The sequence below is a fragment of the Spermophilus citellus genome, assembly GCF_964194105.1.
Source record: "Spermophilus citellus genome assembly, chromosome: 10".
NCBI lineage: Eukaryota > Metazoa > Chordata > Mammalia > Rodentia > Sciuridae > Spermophilus > Spermophilus citellus.
The window spans coordinates 56,977,914-56,997,555 of record NC_138197.1 but is presented as its reverse complement, the minus strand read 5'-3'; the positions used below and the strand labels follow the sequence as shown (position 1 = coordinate 56,997,555).

The 19,642-nt window shown below is 39.1% G+C and overlaps 2 pseudogenes across 2 annotated transcripts; both read left to right on the top strand.

Moving 5' to 3' along the window:
• Positions 1–891: 891 nt before the first annotated feature.
• LOC308658702 (high mobility group protein B1-like) lies at positions 892–1,459 on the top strand (annotated as a pseudogene). The gene has a single exon. The product of its transcript is annotated as a high mobility group protein B1-like (transcript).
• Positions 1,460–16,970: 15,511 nt separating this feature from the next.
• On the top strand, positions 16,971–19,215 carry LOC308658211 (F-actin-capping protein subunit alpha-2-like; annotated as a pseudogene). The gene is made up of 3 exons: positions 16,971–17,274; positions 17,458–17,765; positions 18,949–19,215. The product of its transcript is annotated as an F-actin-capping protein subunit alpha-2-like (transcript).
• The last annotated feature ends 427 nt before the right edge of the window (positions 19,216–19,642 follow it).

Below are 19,642 nucleotides of genomic sequence, written 5' to 3'. Positions count from 1 at the left end.
TGTGTATGTATGTGTGTTGGGGGGGGGGGGATTTTAATCCAGGGCCTTGCACAGGCTAGGCAATACTCTACCACTGAGCTACATCCACAGCACAAATAAATTGCTCTTATGATAAAATATTTTTAAATTATATCTGCTAGAATCCCTTGCTAGTTTTTAACTCTAACTAGATAGAACTTAGACTCTATTAACTTAAGAGATTTAGTAGTCACAGATTTCTCTTTCCTCTGCCCACCCCCATTATGCATAAAAGAGAATGATCTTCCTCTAATTTACAAAGTAATGTTACAAGAATTTATTCTATTTACATTTGCAATGATGTTAATTACAGTATTAGTAACAGGGCAAGAAATTATCAAGTAAAGCAACCAGTCAGAATTGCAAGCTCTGAGGAAAGGGTTGAGTCAGCACATCTACTTATTTCCAAGAGTGCCTGCTGTCATCATAATGTTGTGGCCCGTTTAGAAATAAACCACCGGGCAGGACATAGGACTTTATTCGTCAACGGGTCAAGGGGCAGCAACCAAGTTGCCTCTGCACACCTCGACCCCAATTGAGGATAAGGACAGGTTTATAAAGCCAAAAACCACAAATAAAGGAGAAACAGAAGAAGAAATCATAAGCAATCATAATCACAGAATACATTTCATAAAAGAGGAAAATCACTAGGTTGCAAAAAAAAGTCACAAAGTCGCAAGTCGAATAAAAAAAAAAAAACAGGAATGTTATAGAGCGGAGAGAGTAAGGAGGCTGCGTCTGGCTCCTGCTTTTACAGCCTTTGCAGCACATTGAGCTCCACAGAGACAGCACTGGGACAAGTGAGACCCGGATGGGGCACTGGGAGACTCTGTGCCTTGCTGACACAACTAAAAACAACTAAATGCGGCCAAAGGAGATCCTAAGAAACCGAGAGGCAGAATGTCATCATATGCATTCTTTGTGCAAACTTGCCGGGAGGAGCACAAGAAAAAGCACCCAGATGCTTCTGTCAAGTTTTCAGAGTTTTCTAAGAAGTGCTCAGAGTGATGGAAGACCATGTCTGCTAAAGAGAAAGGAAAATTTCAAGACACGGCAAAGGCCGACAAGGCCCCATATGAAAGAGAAATGAAAACCTATATCCCTCCTAAAGGGGAAACAAAAAAGAAGTTCAAGGATCTCAATGCACCTAGGAGGTCTCTTCTTGTTTTGAGTATCACCCAAAAATCAAAGGAGAACCTCCTGGCCTATCCACTGGTGATGTTGCAAAGAAACTGGGAGAGATGTGATTCGCAGATGACAAGCAGCCTTGCAAAAAGAAAGCTGCTAAGCTGAAGGAAAAACACAAAAGGATATTGCTGCCTATGGAGCTAAAGGAAAACATGATGCAGCAAAACAGGGAGTCAAGGCTGAAAAAAGCAAGAAAAAGAAGGAAGAGGAGGAAGATGAAGATGAATATGAAGAAGAAGATGATGATGAATAAGTTGGTTATAGCACAGCTTTTTTTCTTGTCTATAAAGCATTTTACCCCATGTATACAATTCACTCCCTCTAAACAACAACAACAACAAAAAATTGCTGTGTGAGATTTGTTTTTAAACTGTACAGTGTTTTTTTGTTGTTGTTGTTGTTTGTTTTTTGTTTTGTATAGTTAACACGCTACCAATGTGTCTTTAGATAGCCCTATCCTGGTGGCATTTTCAATGGTGTATGGGGGTTGTAAATTGGCATGGGAATTTGAAGCAGGTTCTTGTTGATGCACAGCACAAATTAGTTGTATATGGGGACAGTAGTTTCTCGTCTTCCGTTTTCTCTGATGCAGCTTATACAAAATAATTGTTGTTCTGTTAACTGAATATCACTCTGTAATTGCAAAAAAAAATGCAGCTGCTTTGTTGACACTCTGAATGTTTCTAAGTAAATACAATTTTTTTATTAAAGAAAAAAGAAAGAAAGAAAACAGTCACATTCTCAGAAATCACATTCTCAGAAGAGAGGAAGAAGAGACATAGCTTTAAACATTGGTACTGCCAAACCAAGAACCTGTGGTCAGGAGGCAGGGGGGGCAGATGTGGGCATCATATGAAAGGGAGCCAACTTCACATAGGGTGGAGTATCTGAACATAATGGGGTAAGTCTGGTCAGGATTTTTAAAATCAGCCCATAACAATAACCCTTGACCAAGCTCTGGAAACTAAACTCTTGGAGTTAATTGAATGTAAGCACTAGTTAAGGGGGTGGTTTTGTGCTTCCCAGGTACTAAAGTATGATGTGTCAGAGTGTCATCATTTAACCTAACTATTGAGGATTGAGGTCTGTACCTGAGAGCCAGTAGCGGGGATGTGCCTATGTGAACAAATTCCTATAAGTACTCTGGACCCTGAGTCCTAAGTGTGCTTACCTGGGTAGGGAAATCTCACTTATGTTCCTGTAATTCATAGTCAGATTGAAAGCACTTCAGCATGATGTGCATGAAAGGAGGACCTGGAAGTCTGCACTTGACCTTTCTGTTCTTCACCCAGGCGTGGGGGGAGGGGAGTGGGGGTTACTTTCCTATTTCATGTCCTTTGCTATAATAAACTTTAGCCATGAGTATAACCTGTTACTAAGTCAAATGAGTCTTTCTAACAAATCTTCAATCTAGCATATTCTCAAGCCCCTTAAAGCACAAGCGTTTCTCCAAAGACTATTTTCAAGGACAGGGTAACAAAGATCCTAAGTCTTAGTTTTATAAGAGTCCTGTTTTTTAAAGAAATTCATAATAATAATTAATATAACATGTTGGAAGCAGTTATGAATATCCATAGCTACTCTACATATTGCACAGAAAAAAAAGAGTCGATATTTTTATCAATATCCACCACTTAACATTTCACAAAAGCATGTATTTTGAACAAGTTTCATGTCTCAGAGAGAGATCTTTCTCTCTGTGCTACAGGGGGAAGGGGGTATATCCTTCATCTTTTTCCTAGATTTCTTTTGGTAATTATAAAGGCTTGCATTGATAAACAAACTCTTGATTTAAGTAGTTAGCACTATAAGCAAAAAATCAGGCCTGTGATATACTTGGCTGGCATACTAATGGATGAATAAGTCAGATCTAATAATCACAGTGATATGAGGAACATACAGTGTCAGGAGCAGCGAATGAGTTCTGGGTCTTGAACTGTCCAGAGACAGAAGTGATATCTCTCTTGGGAATTTATACAGCGGCACTGATGGAAGATTGCCCACTTACTATGGTGACAACTTGTTCAAAGGGCAATTATGTGTCAGCCACACTGCGGGAGTCCTGCCCTAGCAAGGATCCAGGGGGTCCTGAAGGATGAATGGCGGCGGAGCAGAAGAAGAGACTGGCAACAGGTTGCAAGTTTGGAACAGCCTTCGAAAGGTCTGCTGCCCCTTGAGGAGCCTTTATTTTTATACTTCTTTTTTGGAGGTGTTTTTTGAGATGGTTAATGGATAGCCTCAAGACCCAAAACATCTTTGTTTTACATAATTTCCAAGAGTTACTATCTTTTCTGACGTATATTGATCATCTAAGATATTGAGTACATTTAAACAAATATTTTCCTGTAACCTTTGCCAATCATGATTAACCTTTTACATTTTTACCTCAGTCACTAGGTGCTTGACTATGCAACTAGACTACATGTCCCCTGACCTATTATTAACTTTTAACTTTAAAGCATACTTATGATTATTGGTAAGCTTTCTTATAATCTAAAGTCCCAGTAACACACATTTAAAATAGTGAAAGCCTATTACTCTGAAGTGCCTCTAAAATATATCTATGTTAATTTTACATTATTCTATTTTTAATCTCCAAGGTAATTTCCTTTCTTCATATAATCTATTTAACTGCTTTCTTATAGAGTTTCTTTGATCCTTGATCAAAGTACACCAAGTCTTATGTCTTTGTAATATTTAACTAAAGGGCAGGCTCTGCATCTCAACCCATTTGCCATTAGTATTAACTATGTGTTTCTCATTTCCATGATAAATTCCTGTGTAGGGCAAAGGAGGGTCTATTGTGGGGGCGGGGAGGAATGTGTTTTTATTAGCCTCTTGTCCTCCATGCAGATACCATAATCTTCCTTTAATTAAGTAAAGTACATATGATGGTCCTTATACTATTGGCACAACAATTGTTTTTCTGCAACCAGGCTGTTGCATAGGTTGTGGCTTTAGAACAGGGGGCTTAGTGTAAATTGTTAACTGTAGGATAAACATTTCTTGTTGCTTAGGCTTTTCTCAGGAACCTTGATTTGCAATCTTTTCCCGGGGAATTTCTTGAGAAATAATACTATTGTTTGTATCCTGAGAGACATTGAAACACACCTCGAAGCATGTCTTAATCATATCCTTAGTCTCCTTCTGGGGATTTTCCTGCAATCTCAGGCAACACATACTTTTATTATTGATTGACATATGCCCTATTATCCATATCATGAATATCATAAACAAAACACTTAACTACCCCATGGTTTCCAGATGTGCTGTCCTACCGCAGAATCCCCCAGGCTGTGACCCTGTTAGACATCAGGCTCAGGAATGCCTTCACCACCACAAAATTTATCAGTTCAGGACCTAAGGTTTAAATGCCAGCCACCAGGGATGGAGAATTATGGCTGCAAGCTGGTAACTGTAATTGGGCTGTTCATACCTTTGACCTAGTTTTTGTTTGTTTTAAAGTAACTTTATTACAACATGTTAAAACCTATATAATAAATGTGTGGAGCTTACCCGTCTTCCTCCATCAGAGATTGGCTGAACCACCAGGCCCCAGCCTTTTCTCTACTTTTGTGTCTGTTTGTCTTTTCTCAATCCCTTCACTGCCCAGTTCAGGAACCTGAAAAAATAGCCATACAGGGTTTACACTGTATGATCACACATTTGTAAATATATAAGGAAACATCATCAGTGTGTCTCTCTGCATAGTTTATAGCAATAGGTACAAATATACCCTTTTAAGTCACTAGATTCTTCTTTATTCAATTTAATATTTACATATATATTTCTGCAAGGTCAGACTGACTTCACTTTGTTGTGACAAGAGATTAAAGGTAATAAATTTGGGTTGTGACCAAACACTAAAAACTTAAGTTGAAGGCTGGAGATGGAGTGCAGTGGTAGAGTATCTACCTAGCAATCATGAGGGTCTGGATTTCATCCCCAGCACTGCAAAAACAAAAGAACTCAAGTTGATCCATGCATATTCGTAGCAACAGAGTCAAAGATTGAGGTTCTTTGTTAGAATGCACAGACTTCTTTTAATTTCATTTGAAATATAAATAATTTACTTTTTACAAAAGGCCTTCCTTCCTGACTGCCCAAATAAATAAGAAATTAAAATAAGTAGCAGAGAGACAGGAAGACTCCTATGCCATTTTCTTTCACATATAAAAGTAAGCCTGCCCCGAGGACACAATAATCTCTCTCTTTTTTTTATTGGTTGTTCAAAACATTACAAAGCTCATGACATATCATCTTCCATACATTTGATTCAAGTGGGTTATGAACTCCCCCAATAATCTCTCTTGTATGTACAACAAACATGTGTTTAGAACCTTATCACAGAATCAAGCAATTTCTAGAGCCTGTTAGATCAACAGAAAAACTAGTGATACAATTCTCTAATGTGAACCAGGAAATTGTTTTTACAGGTCAGGAGTGAGGAGCACTGTTTTTCTTGGTGTTTTTTGTCTCTTAGTGTTATCTTATTTGTTATTTAATTAATTTAATTTAATTTATTTATTTATTTATTTTTTTTGGTGGCACTGAGAAATACACTAAGAGCCTCACACATGGGGCTGGGAATGTGGCTCAGGCAGTAGCGCGCTCGCCTGGCATGCGTGCGGCCCGGGTTCGATCCTCAGCGCCACATACCAACAAAGATGTTGTGTCCGCCAAGAACTAAAAAATAAAATATTAAAAATTCTCTCTCTCTCTCTCTCCTCTCTCACTCTCTCTTCAAAAAAAAAAAAAAAAAAAGCTTCACACATGCTAAGCCTGTGCTCTACCACTGAGCTGCATGCTCAGCCCTCTTGCTTCTTACTCTCTTTTTAAGATTTCTCTCTATTTACTATTGTAGTATGGGTTTTGTTGAGAGGGCAACTAGCTAACTCCTACAATTTTGATCCTGGGATATAAGATTTTCTTTGAAAATGCATTTTCAAAAGCCAGAAGCAGACCTCTGACAACCTCAGTCTTCCAGTCTTGATACAAAACCCAGAAGAGATTTTTTTTTCCAATACTGAGATTGAACCCAGAGCCTCACAGTTAGGCAAGCACTCTACCCCTGAGTTCTATTCCCAACCCACAGTCCACAGTTTTTTGTTTTGTTTTTGTTGTTGTTGTTTTTAATGATAAATTTGGCTTCTAAACAAAAATTATGTGTAGCATAAATCACCATTAACAAATCCCAAAGACAAACGCTTATGAAATCTGAAAACAACCAAGATCCATTAGGGTGACTAGAGTATGTTACCAAGGAAAAAAGATTAGTATGCAATTGAACCCAACATATCAGTTGAGTTTTTTAATGTATCAATTTCACATGGTCCAAAGAAATTTTACAATGAAAGCAAAGATCAGAAGAGGTAAATAAAGGATAGAAAGAGAATAAGGTTTTGGCACTGATTACCTTGCACTATTCAAAGTCCAGAGAAATCAAGTATGATGGACACGAATGCTCTGATTTTACATAGTTGTCCACTATTGTAGGAAGAAGATGATTTACTTCATTATAGCTTGGATAAAAATCTTTCCTTCCTTCCTTCATTTTCTGTACTGGGGATTGAAACTACAGGTGCATAACCATTCAGCCACATCCCCAACGCTTTTTTTTTAATATTTATTTTTTAGTTGTAGTTGGACACAATACCTTTATTTTATTTATTTATATGTGGTGCTGAGGATCAAACCCAGGGCCTCACACATACTAGGCAAGCACTTTACCACTGCCCCAACCCCAGCCCCAGCCCCAACCCTTTTTTAAAAAAATTTGGGGACAGGGTCTCACTAAGTTGCTGAGACTGGCTTCAAATTTGCAATCCTCCTGCCTCAGTTTTGCTGGAATCAAAAGTATGTGCCACCATACTTGGCTTAGAAAAAAAATGTATTTCCTAAAATTGCATACTTCTAGGCTGGGGATGTAGCTCAGTGGTAGACCGCTTGCCTAGCATGTGTGAGATACTGGGTTTGATTCTTAGCCCCACATATAAATAAAATAAAATAAAGGTCCACTGACAACTAAAAAAAATTTTTTTTTAAAAAATGTATACTTCCTGTTGTTCTCATTCCAGTCTCCTCTGAGTAAACATCTCGTTATTTAAATGCTTCTTGGTTACCCAATCAAAAGACAAGAATATAATTTTCATATAAATTTTTTTTTGGTAGATGTCCTGGTTTACTTGTAATTTCTTCTGAGTTTCAGTTATCATGGTATTCATAGAGTCTGATCAATTTTAGATTTATTATAAACTTTATATTTCCACATCTGAGACCTGGGGACCACACAAAAAAATTAACAATTTTTTTTTTGCAGAGTAGTATTGGGGATCAAAACCAGGGCCTTGTGCATGCTAGGCAAGTACTGAAAAACCAGCCTCAACCTCAAAGCAAAGCCTGTCCAAGGAAGGGGGCATGATCCTTGTCCTTGGAAAGACCCACAGAGCACTCCTAGGCACATACTCACCCTGCTGAGTTGTTTATCTACAAATAACAGGAGAGATCTGTGGCACCAGGTGTACCTGACTCAGTTAGGCTAGGTGAGGACCCATAGCAACCCCCTAGCAGCCATCAATCAGCATGAGACAGGAAAAATACCTGGGATGCTAGATGACCTTCCCAGTAGTTTATGGTGGTTGATAACCTGATAAGAAGCCATGTAGTTCAGCACTACTCCCCTGGTGACCTAAACCAATCAGTTCAAAGGAATCCCCCTGTTGTACTAACCAATCACCCTTACCCAACTTGTTCCCACCAGTGTATGTGCTAATCATGTTTTAGAGTTGTTTTATGATTTTTCCCGTGGTGTGTAATGATTTGCTAAGAGATGCTATGATGTATGTGAAGTTCCTGCCTTCCCCAAAGAGTGTATAAAACTGCTGCACCCCTGGGCTCGGGGCCTCTCAGCGTCACCAGTTGCTGTGTGTGCATGGAGGACCAAGCTACTCAAAATAAACACCTCTTTGCTGTTTACAAAGATCTTGGTTTCTGGTGGTCTTTTGGGGGTCCCAAATTCAAGCAAACGATATTACTTTGTAAGCCACTACCCAAGAAGCCAACTGATCTCAGTGTGTTGTTTCAGCCTTTCTTATAAAACAAATCGCCCCCCAACTTAATGGCCTATGGCAGCGTCCACTTACTGCTCACAACTCTGTGGATTGCAATTTGGTCTGGAATCTGCTGGATGGTGGTTCTGCTGGTCTTAGCCTGGTGGTTCTGCTGGTCTTAGCCTGGAGTCATTCGTGTGGCTATATCATCTCTCTAAGCTAGTCTCACTCACACACCTAGCACTTGACGCAGCTGCTGTCACTCGGTATACTTTAGTTCATAGTTTCTAATAGGTTGGACTGAGCTCCCTATGTGGTGATCTCAGGACAACTTTCTTCTGGGAGTGTAAGAGCAGAAGCCTTGAGAGCTTTTTAGGGTGAAATGCAGAAGTCACATAACATCACTTTTGCAGTTCAGTGACCAAATCAAGCCAAAGATTGGACTAACATTCAAGAGGTGGACAGATTCCCCCTCTTTTCAGGAGGAGAAAAAATGATTTGTAGCCAAATTTATATTTCTCCACAATTTCTAAAATAAATTTACTCATTTTCCCAGTAATATCCATTATAGAAAAAAGGATTCACTGGTCTAGGACTCAATAGAGAAAGAAACAGTGTATTTAAATGTTATATCCTTTTTGTCTCCTTTAAACTGAAACACTTTCTTAGTTTGCTGTTCATGACAGTGGCTTTTTAAATTAAAAAAAATATTTTTGACATTTTGAATTTTGTAGGATGTCCCTAAATTTGAGTTTGTGATTTCCTTGTGATTAGATTCAGATTGTGCTTTAGGACACAGGGGCCTTGTACATGCTAGTTAAATGCTCTACTACTGAGCTATGTATGCTGCCAGCCCTTTTTATTTTGTTCTGAAATAGGGATTTATTGAGTTGCCCAGGCTGACCTCAAACCTGCAATCCTCCTACCTCAGACTCCTGAGTAGCTGTGTGCATTGTATACCTTTGACATGAACACTATATAAGGAATGTTATGATCTCCTCATTGCATTACATGGGGAGAAAATGATGTCAATTCCATTATTGTTAGTACTAACTTTGATCAATTGATGTTTCTGTTGCCCAAAGCTTGGTGCTTGTCATCAGTGCCAATCCAATAACGAAGACAGAATTTTGAGAAAAAGGAAAAAGACAGTTTGTTTATTGCTTTGCTAGCAAAGGAGAAACACAGGAGACTCCTATCCCAAAAGCTATGATTCTGCCAATCAGCAGGAACAGGGTGCTTTTAAATAGGTGATTCAGAGAAAATGAGATCAGAGAGGAGAGATCAGGAAGGACTAGTTCAGGGAGAAACAGGTTGGGTAAAAGAAAAAATATGTAAGTTTGAAAGCCACAAGGGGTATAGTCAAAGCATCAAGTGAATCCCTGTTACATGTCCACTGTAAAGTTAATATTTTAATTTAGTAATTTATTAGCAATTTATGTGATGATAAGCTATTCGTTACTTTCACTGACTAGTTTAGTTTCAATTAACTTATTCTAAATAATTTTTTTGGAGGGGTATTGGGATTGAACTTAGAGGCACTTGACCACTGAGCCACATCCCCAGCTCTATTTTGTATTTTATTTAGACATGGGGTCTCACTGGGTTGCTTAGGGCCTTGCTAAATTGATGAGGCTGGCTTTGAATTCGTAATCCTCCTGCTTCAGCCTCTGGATGAGCCTCTGATTACAGGCGTGGGCCACTGTGCCGGACTAAATAAAATTTAAAGAATATACATTTTAAAAACCTAGGTTTATGTATCAATTTGCAGCTTATCAACTGTGGCCTCAGTGCAATTCATTAAGTGGCTTTGAGCCTCAGTTTCCTCATCTGTAAGTTGAAATTAACACGACTTTTCTCATAAAATTATCATTGATAAAACATGGAAAGTACTATCGAACTGATCATCATCTATTTATTTAACTAGTTTTTACTAGAGTCCTTTAGTTCTTAGTAGTGTGCTGGGAAGAGACAAGCAAAGCAGTATCCTTGCCCTAGTAGATGGTACAGTGTAGGTAGGAGCAGCAAACTTTTTCTACAAAAAGCAAATATCTAGTAAACACTTCAGGAGGTATGCACACAGTGCATACATGAAGGGGTGTTGCTGTTTTCAATAAAATCTTATTTTCTTATCAGGTGGTAGGTTGGACTGGCCAATGGGCCCTAATTTGCTAATCTTTAACCTCAAAGATCTAGACCACCAAATAAATATAATTTCAAATTTTCACAAGTACTATAAAGGAAAATATGGGTGTCAGATGGTTATATAACAATGACTTTACCTTGTCTAGAATATCAAGGATACTAAAGCTCAAGAAGTAACATGTATGCTGAGACCTGAAAAACAGTTAGCTATTAACTAAGTAGGGAGTGACAGCAGGGAGCTTTCTCAACAGAGTAGACAGCATATGCTAAGGTACTAAGGGTAAAATTCTTAAAGCACTTTTTTTTAGAACTCAAAGTCAATGTTACTAAAGGGAAAAAAGTAAGAAGAGTAATTTTACAAACATTTATCAATTCCTTACTATGTGTGAAGCATTATTCCAGTTGAATGGAATACATTGGTAAATAAGACTAACAAGGTCCCTGCCCTGATGGGGTTGACATTTGGGAAAGAGGTAGGTATTGGAGCTAAATAATAAACATATGAGTAAATAATTACATATTTAATATGTAATTATATGTATGTGTAAATAAATGTGATTACAGATGTGGTCAAGTAGAAAATAATGTCTTCTATGATATAAAGCAGCATGAGGTTACTTTAGATGACTTTGTTAGTGGTTTTTGAGAAAATGACATTTGATCTGTGAACTGAAGTTCTCTGAAGAAACTGCACCTATATTAAAGATCCTGCAGATTTATCTTGATTGACTAGAGCATTGGGATTTGGAGAGATGGAGAATTCTAGGTCATAAGCAAAATCACCATGGGCTAGGGCTGGGGATATGACTCAATGACAGAGTGCTTGACTGGGGAGTTCAGGCTCTGGGTTTCGCCCCTCCACATACACTACTGAAAGAAAACAAAAAGATTACGTTGGGCTATTCCAGACCCTTTACTAGCCAAAGACCTTAAAGTTTCTTTCTGACCTAGCTTTCCCCTCACTAATAGATAAACTTCTCAAAATGTATTACTAAACCTGTCAGACTTCCAGCCTCCACCAACCCTAAGGCTAAGAATGTTGTAACACCTCAAAACCATAAAAGACATTTCTATCCTTTGCTGTAACCTGCTTACCTGATACTCACACCAGCATAACTGGGAAATGTTTATGACTTTCTTTTATTTTGTGGCTATAAAAGTTCCTGTAATCTCTTCTACAGTGCATCACATCATGCAAGGTAATTTGAATAAAAGTTCCTAGGCCATGAACACTCATATTTGGCTCAGAATAAGAAAACTATTTCTTATTTCCTTTAAAGCAAGAGTTGTTCTCGAAACACTGGCCAGAGCAATTAGACAGACGAAAGAAATTAAAGGCATAAAAATAGGAAAAGAAGAACTTAAATTATCACTATTTGCGGATGACATGATAATATATTTAACAGACCCAAAAGGGTCTACAAAGAAACTGCTAGAGTTAATAAATGAATTCAACAAAGTGGCAGGATATAAAATCAACACGCATAAATCAAAGGCATTCCTGTATATCAGCAACAAAACTTCTGAAATGGAAATGAGGAAAACCACTCCATTCACAATATCCTCAAAGAAAATAAAATACTTGGGAATCAACCTAACAAAAGAGGTGAAAGATTTATACAATGAAAACTACAGAACCCTAAAGAGAGAAGTAGAAGAAGATCTTAGAAGATGGAAAAATATACCCTGTTCATGGATAGGCAGAACTAACATTATCAAAATGGCGATATTACCAAAAGTTCTCTATAGGTTTAATGCAATGCCAATCAAAATCCCAACGGCATTTCTTGTAGAAATAGATAAAGCAATCATGAAATTCATATGGAAAAATAAAAGACCCAGAATGGCAAAAGCAACTCTAAGCAGGAAGTGTGAATCCGGTGGTATAGCGATACCAGATTTCAAACTATATTACAGAGCAATAGTAACAAAAACAGCATGGTACTGGTACCAAAACAGGCAGGTGGACCAATGGTATAGAATAGAGGACACAGAGACTAATCCACAAAGTTACAACTATCTTATATTTGATAAAGGGGCTAAAAGCATGCAATGGAGGAAGGATAGCATCTTCAACAAATGGTGTTGGGAAAACTGGAAATCCATATGCAACAAAATGAAACTGAATCCCTTTCTCTCGCCATGCACAAAAGTTAACTCAAAATGGATCAAGGAGCTTGATATCAAATCAGAGACTCTCAAAACCCACCTATAGACCCAGAGGACAGTAGGGATTAGCCATAGCTGTGAAAAGCTGTGGCTGGGGATGTCCCCTGACCACACGGTAACCCTGGGACAGATTATTGACGGTCACTTCCCAGGACCTGTAGGTCATTTAGGTCAATGGGAGACAGGGGTCTTACCTGAAATATCTGGTGGTGGGTACAGAGAAGGCATTTGGCAGAATGGAGGGCCTGGTCCCATGATGGAATTCAGATCAGAGCCCAAGGATGCTCAGTGATCCTTGAAGAGGGGAGCAGGGGCATGGGAAGTGGGGGGGGGGACTGATCCTGGGATTTCAGCACCAATGAAATGAAAGCGAAGAACTGGGAGACGGGGCGATCGATAAATGAAAGATGGAGACCAGGCAGAGATAGAAATGAGAGTTTATTTGTCAGAGCTGACAAATAAAGGCCATCTCTCCAAAGACAGAGAGAGGCAAAACAGGCTTGGGGTTCAGGACTTTTGTGGGGCAGGCTCAGGGATTAGACCCGACTGGGTCCTAATGCCAGTGGTTAAGGGTGAGATTGGTATGAGGAGTGGTGATATGCCCTCGGGTGGAAAAGAATCTGGTTGTTGAAGGGTTGGGTTTGTATTAGGGGGAGTGGTGATTCTTTCTCAGAAATGCCCTTGGGCAGGAAAGTGAAATTTTTCTTAAAATGGCCATCCAGATGCTAAGTAAGGACCTTACATTGAGGAAGAAGAACCACAGGTTCAAGGTCAGCCTCAGCATTTTTATGAGACCCTGTATCAAAATAAATAATTTGAAAAATGGGGGGAGGCTAGGAATGTATCTCAATAGTTAAGTGCCCCTGGATTGAAGCCCTGGTACCAAAAGAAAAAAGAAAAAGCCAAACAGAGGAAAATAGAATGTTAAAAACCGTGGAACAACAAAAGCAGAGGCCCTTTTTCCTGAAAGCTTGGTCCTTGTTGTTAGCACAAAAGGACCAGATGCAAACTTCGTGGATCATCAAAAGCCTTTATTCAGGAATAGGGTGATGCCTCTGAAAGACCCACTCTCCCAGTGGAAAGTGATCTACTGGCCAAAGGTGGAGTTTGTGCTTATATAGGTTACACTGAGATGTAACTTAATTATTGACAGAGTGTGTCTAATGGAGGGTCTGGGGTCAGCGGTCAGTATGTATCTCTTTCCCTCCAGGGTCCCATTGTACTGTCACGGTGAAAGGACTTATTTTGGGAAAAATCAATGCTTTGGCTTCTTTCCAGAGATGGCCAGTCTAGGCTTTAATGGATATTTCCTGCACAGCGCTTGTCTTATCCCTGGGAAAGGATGTATTGGGAAAGGATCAATGTTATCAATGTGTTGACTTCTTCCTCACTCCCTCTCCCGGAGCCACACTATTTTGGGGGTGGTCATTTTCCACATCAAACACTTGTCCCTAATGTCAATCCAATAATGAGGACATGGTTTTGAGAAAAAAGAAAAAGGTTTATTGCTTTGCTAGCAAAGGAGAAACACAGAGGATTCCTGTCCCAAAAGCTGTGATTCTGCCCATTAGCAGGAACAGGTAGCTTTCAAAGAGGGGATTCAAAGACTACTACATTCCCCGTGTTCTCTGTTGGAGTTGTCATTCACTTGTTAATTGGGAGATAGTCATTTCTTCCGGTATCATTCCTGAGGTCTAGATTACTTTGTTCCTATGGTGGGTGTGTACTGGGGACATATAACTCTGTTTAGGATGAGGAATAAAGGTAATCTTGATTCCTGTGAGATTAGGGATGGGGAGAGAGTAGGGAGGAGCAGAGAGAGGAAGAGAAAGAAACATGTCCATTTTTAAAATAAGTTGCAGAGCAGCCAGGGTTATAGTCAAAGCATAAAGTGAACCACTGTCACACCCTGAAACAATAAAAAGCCAGCATTACAGGGTTAAGATCTGCTGCAAAACTAAGGCAACTGAAGAGACACTGAGAAACTGATGTGACTCCATTTTTGAGAAACCAGCCTCTACCTCAGAGCAAAGCCTGTCCAAGGGAGGGGGCGTAACCCTTGTCCTTGGAAAAACCCACAGAGCACACCTAGGCACATTCCCACCCTGCTGAGTTGTTTATCTACAAATAACGGGAGAGAGCTGCTGCCCCAGGTATCCCTGACTCAGTCAGGCTAGGTGAGGACCCATAGCAACCCCCTAGCAGCCACCAATCAACATGAGACAGAGAAAATACCTGGGATGCCAGATGACCCTCCCAGTAGTTTATGGTGGTTGATAACATGTTGGGAAACCATGTAGTTCAGCACATACTCTCCTGGTGGGCTTAAACCAATCAGTTCAAAAGAATCCCCCTCTTGTACTAACCAATCACCCTTACCCAACTTGTTTCCTCCAGTGTATGTGCTAATCATGTTTTAGAGTTGTTTTATGATTTTTCCGCGGTGTGTGATGATATGCTAAGAGATGGTATGATGTAAGTGAAGTCCCTTCCTTCCCCAAGAGTGTATAAAACTGCTGCAAACCCTGGGCTCAGGGCCTCTCAGCATCACCAGTTGCTGTGTGTGCGTGGAGGACCAAGCTAGCTTGCAGTAAACACCTCTTTGCTGCTTACATCAATCATGGTCTTTTGGGGGTCCCGAACTTGAGCATATCAATACCCCTCTTCAAACACCAGTTTTTTCAATCATGCCAGAAATATTTTAGACATTTCTTTCAGAGTAACAGGCATGAGTTCATTGGAAGGAATGGAAGGAAGACAAAGGGACACTGTCAAGGGAGAGAGTGGGTCATCCCAGAGAAGAGAAGATTGGCATGCTTCTCCTGCCTCCAGTTTTATTGGTCCCAAGGAAGTTTCCAGAGAGTCTCACCCAGGTCCACCTCCTGACTTTTGGCTGATGGCAAGATGATGTAAGACTTTCAAGTTCACACTTCCCCACTACCATGGCAACTCTAGGTCACTTTGGCCCATCCTGACTGGTTCTAATTGGAATCTGTTTTGACATATTTTATGGTTAGGGAGAATTATTTCCCTGAATTCTGGGATCTGGTCTATGTAAGGGTCACAAAATTTCCCTTGACCCCTTCAGGGTAACTTGTGCTCTTATTGGCATTTGGGGCCAGCATTTCTCCTACAGATAACAGGTAATTTGTGAGAAATATAGTACATCCTGTCAACTTAAGTTATGCAAGGCTGCAGGTAAGTTGCTCCTCAAAAAGGAAAGTAAATGGGCTGGGGTTGTGGCTCAGTAGTAGGATGCTTGCCTAGCATGTGTGAGGCACTGGGTTTGATCCTTAGCATCACACAAAAATAAATAAATAAAGATATTGTGTCCATCTACAACTAAAGAAAAAATTTAAAAAGAAAGAAAGAAAGTGAGGGCAAGCACAGTGAGACCAGCTTATACAATTATCTCGTAACCTCATGGTCCCTCCCTGGTCTTTTTCTATCACGAGGATTGAGGCAGAAGCCTTGAGGAACTAAAGGAAGAGCTCTAGAACAAGACTGGAAAAGTAGGAAAAGTCTGTATCAAACAGCCATGGAGTCTTTGAAGGAAAATTTGAACTTAGGAAACCAGGTGTGGGGGCACATGGGAGGTGGAGGCAGGAGGGCCTCAAGTTGGAGGTCAGTCTGAGCAACACAGTGAAACGGTCTCAAAAACAATAATAACCAAAAAAAAGAAATTTGTAATTTCCTCTGATATGCATTGAAAACCTATTATCAGATATTATTAAAGAGAGTGATATTTAAACTACATTTTGAAGAATATTCTGGGTGCAGTGCACTGAATGAATTAGAGAGGTAAAAGAATAAAAGGGAGTTAAAAAGGCTTTTTACCAATCCTGGTGAGAAGCTATCAGGTAGCTAAAATCAAGTTGACAAAAGTAGAAATGGAAAGAACTGAACAAATTAGAGAGATAATTAAAAGTTAAAATTCACTGGATTTGGTGATTGATTAGATATTATCATTAAAGGAAAAAAGATGGTCCCCAGGCTCCTGAAGGAGAAATAGGCTGAATGGTAGTGTTATTTGCTGGGATATCCAAAGGGGAAATGTTGAATGTCCTGTAGAAAATAGGAGTTCAGAAGAGTTTTGTTGGGGACATATTTGCCTATAGATGACCACTGAAGCTATGGATTTGGATAGTAACACCCAAGAGGAGGCATAAAGTAAGAAGAGAAGGCAGCCTGAGGCTAGCTCTTGGGAAACATGGGTGTTAAAAGACAAGTGAGCCAGACATAGTGTCATCTCCCTGTAATCCCAGCAATTCTGAAGGCTGAGGCAGGAGGATTGCACATTTGAGGCCAGCCTCATCAATTAAGCAAGACCCTGTCTCAAAATAAAAATAAAAAAGATTTGGAGCAGAAAGGGAGAAGTCAGCAACTGCTGCAGCAGCCGCCATGGTTTTTGCAAGAAGGAAGATAGCAGATCTGGAGGAAAACTTTTCTGATCAGGAAAAGGTACATATAGCAGCAAAATCTATCATTCATGTCTCTCCTAGAGAATTTAATGAGGTCTTTAATGATGTTTGGTTACTGCTTAATAACAATGATCTTCTCAGGAAAAGAACAGTCCATGCATTTGCACAGTATAAGTTGGACCCGTTACTCCAGTAAAAACTGAAGGTTATGATCATGAGGTATTAATAACAGAACATTGTGACTTGGAAATAGAAATGGAAAGTTTTGGGATCCAAAAAAAAAAAAAAACAGAATCTGGGCTGGGGATGTGGCTCAAGTGGTAGCGCGCCCGCCTGGCATGCATGTGGTCCGGGTTTGATCCTTAGCACCACATACAAACAAAGATGTTGTGTCCGCCGAAAACTAAAAAATAAATATTAAAAAAAAATTATATATCTCTCTCTCTCTCTTAAAAAAAAAAAAACAGAATCTGTTCAAATTTGATCACCTAAGAAAGGAAGCAACTGATCCAAGACCTTATAAAGCAGAAAATGCAATAGAATCATGGAGAACTTCAGTAGGAACTGTTCATCAAGCTTACATGAAAGAACATTACCCAAATGGAGTCTGAACTGTATATAGTGAAAAAAATCAATGGACAGAAAACCATTATTGCATACACAGAGCGCCATCAGTAGCAAGCAAAAAAAAATTTGGAATGGTTGTTGGAGGTCAGAATGGAAGTTTACAATCTTTCCTTGGGTCACTCAGGTGGTTGGCATCTTGAACATTCAGGTTCATTATTAGGAAGTGGTGAAGGCGTTGTTCCCCCTCCCACTGTCTGACAAGGTCACAGTGAGGATGAAAGTGCTGGCAAGGCCACACTTGTGAGAAACTGAAACCATGGGACCCTTTTTTTATGTAATTGGGACTTTTTATTTTTATACTCATAAACCTAACAGGAAGCATGAGTATACTTATTGCTAAACCAAATAAAATTCTAGATGGCCAGAACGTAACAGGTGGTTCATGCCTTATAGGCTGTTTTACTATCTCTCAGGACATTGAGGACAAAACAGAAAAATCTCAACAATCATTCTGGGAAAAGCTACAGGAACTCTAGGCACCACAGTTGATTATATATCAACTAAGAATCCAAGCTCATATCTTCAGTCTTTCAAAAAGCCTAAGCAGATACTTATTATGTCTATTGCACGAAGCCCACCATATGTAGCCTATTTGATTAAGGATAAGTTATGGTATTCATCCAGGGGAGAAAAGGCTAATAAAAATATGTTTCTCTAATAGACCCTCCTTCACCTTACAAAGGGATTTATGATAAGCATAGTTAATATCGGTGGCAGAAGGACTGATGTACAGACCCTTTCTTTTAGTTAAAGATTATAAAGATTTAAGAACTGGCATACTTTTACTAAGGAACAAAGAAACTTTCTGAGAAAGCAGCTTAACCAGTTTTATGAGAATAAATGTAGTCATTAATTAAGGTTTTATAAGATACATTTTTAGAATAATGTTAGAAATATTTTTAGATTCTTGGGTTTTTAGCTATGGATTTTTTAGATGCTTTAAGAATATTTTATAGATTTTAGGTTGTTATAAATTCAAGACTTAGGGGACTTTTAGATGGGATCTTAGAGTAGAAATAAAGTACAGGTGTGCCTTTAAACTTAAAGGTTAATGACAGGTTAGGAGACACAGAGTCTAGTTACGTAGATTGGCATCTGTTAAACAAGGAAATGTTACATCCTGGGAAAATCTGAAAATTGTAAATTGATTACACATTTTACTAAGGATTCTGTACCCATAATGATAAGAAAAATCAGAACAAAAAAGGACCCAGAGAAATTAGTTTAGCACTCTCTCTCTCTGGAGATTGCTCCAACAGAAGGACTCCTTGTCTCATTCCTTGCGCCTATATCACTCACACTTCAGGACTTCCTGGATCCTGCTAGCTTAGGACCTCGGCAATGAAGATGGTAATGTTCAGCTAGTGAGTAGTAAAGATATACAAGATTACCTAACAGAGGTGCAGACAGCCAAAGAATTTATGAGATTTGTAGAAGCTGCAGAAAATGAATACCAGATTGTCATCGGTGAGAATTATCAGACAATGTTGAACACTATTTTCAAAGCCTTACATCAACAGTTGCCAGTTACACGTACTAAGATTGATTGGAATAAAATTCTTAGCTACAAGATTGGCAAAGAGATGCAGAATGCATAAGGTGAACATTGCATGACCAGATCATTTTAGTGTCTTTTCGCTTAAAAAAAAATTTATTATTATTATTATTTTCCAGGGCTGGGATTGAAGCTCAGTGGTAGAGTGCTTGCCTAGCATGTGTGAGGCATGGGTTCAATTCTCAGCACCACATGTAAATCAATTAATAAAATAAAGGTCCATTGACAATTTAAAAAATATTTAAAAAAAATTCTTTCCAAAGTATTCAGAACTGTCAAACTGCCCAGTCAACATTGGCTATTGCCATTCAAAAAACACTGTAATTAATTAGTTGGTGAGAGCACAAAGCTTAGCTAATCAACCAGTATTTTTTGTTTCTTTTGTTCAAAGAGGGAAGAAAATGAGTTAAAAATTTCTTACTTTGTTATTCCTTCCTTTCTTACAGTGAAAAGATGATTCCTCTAGCTTA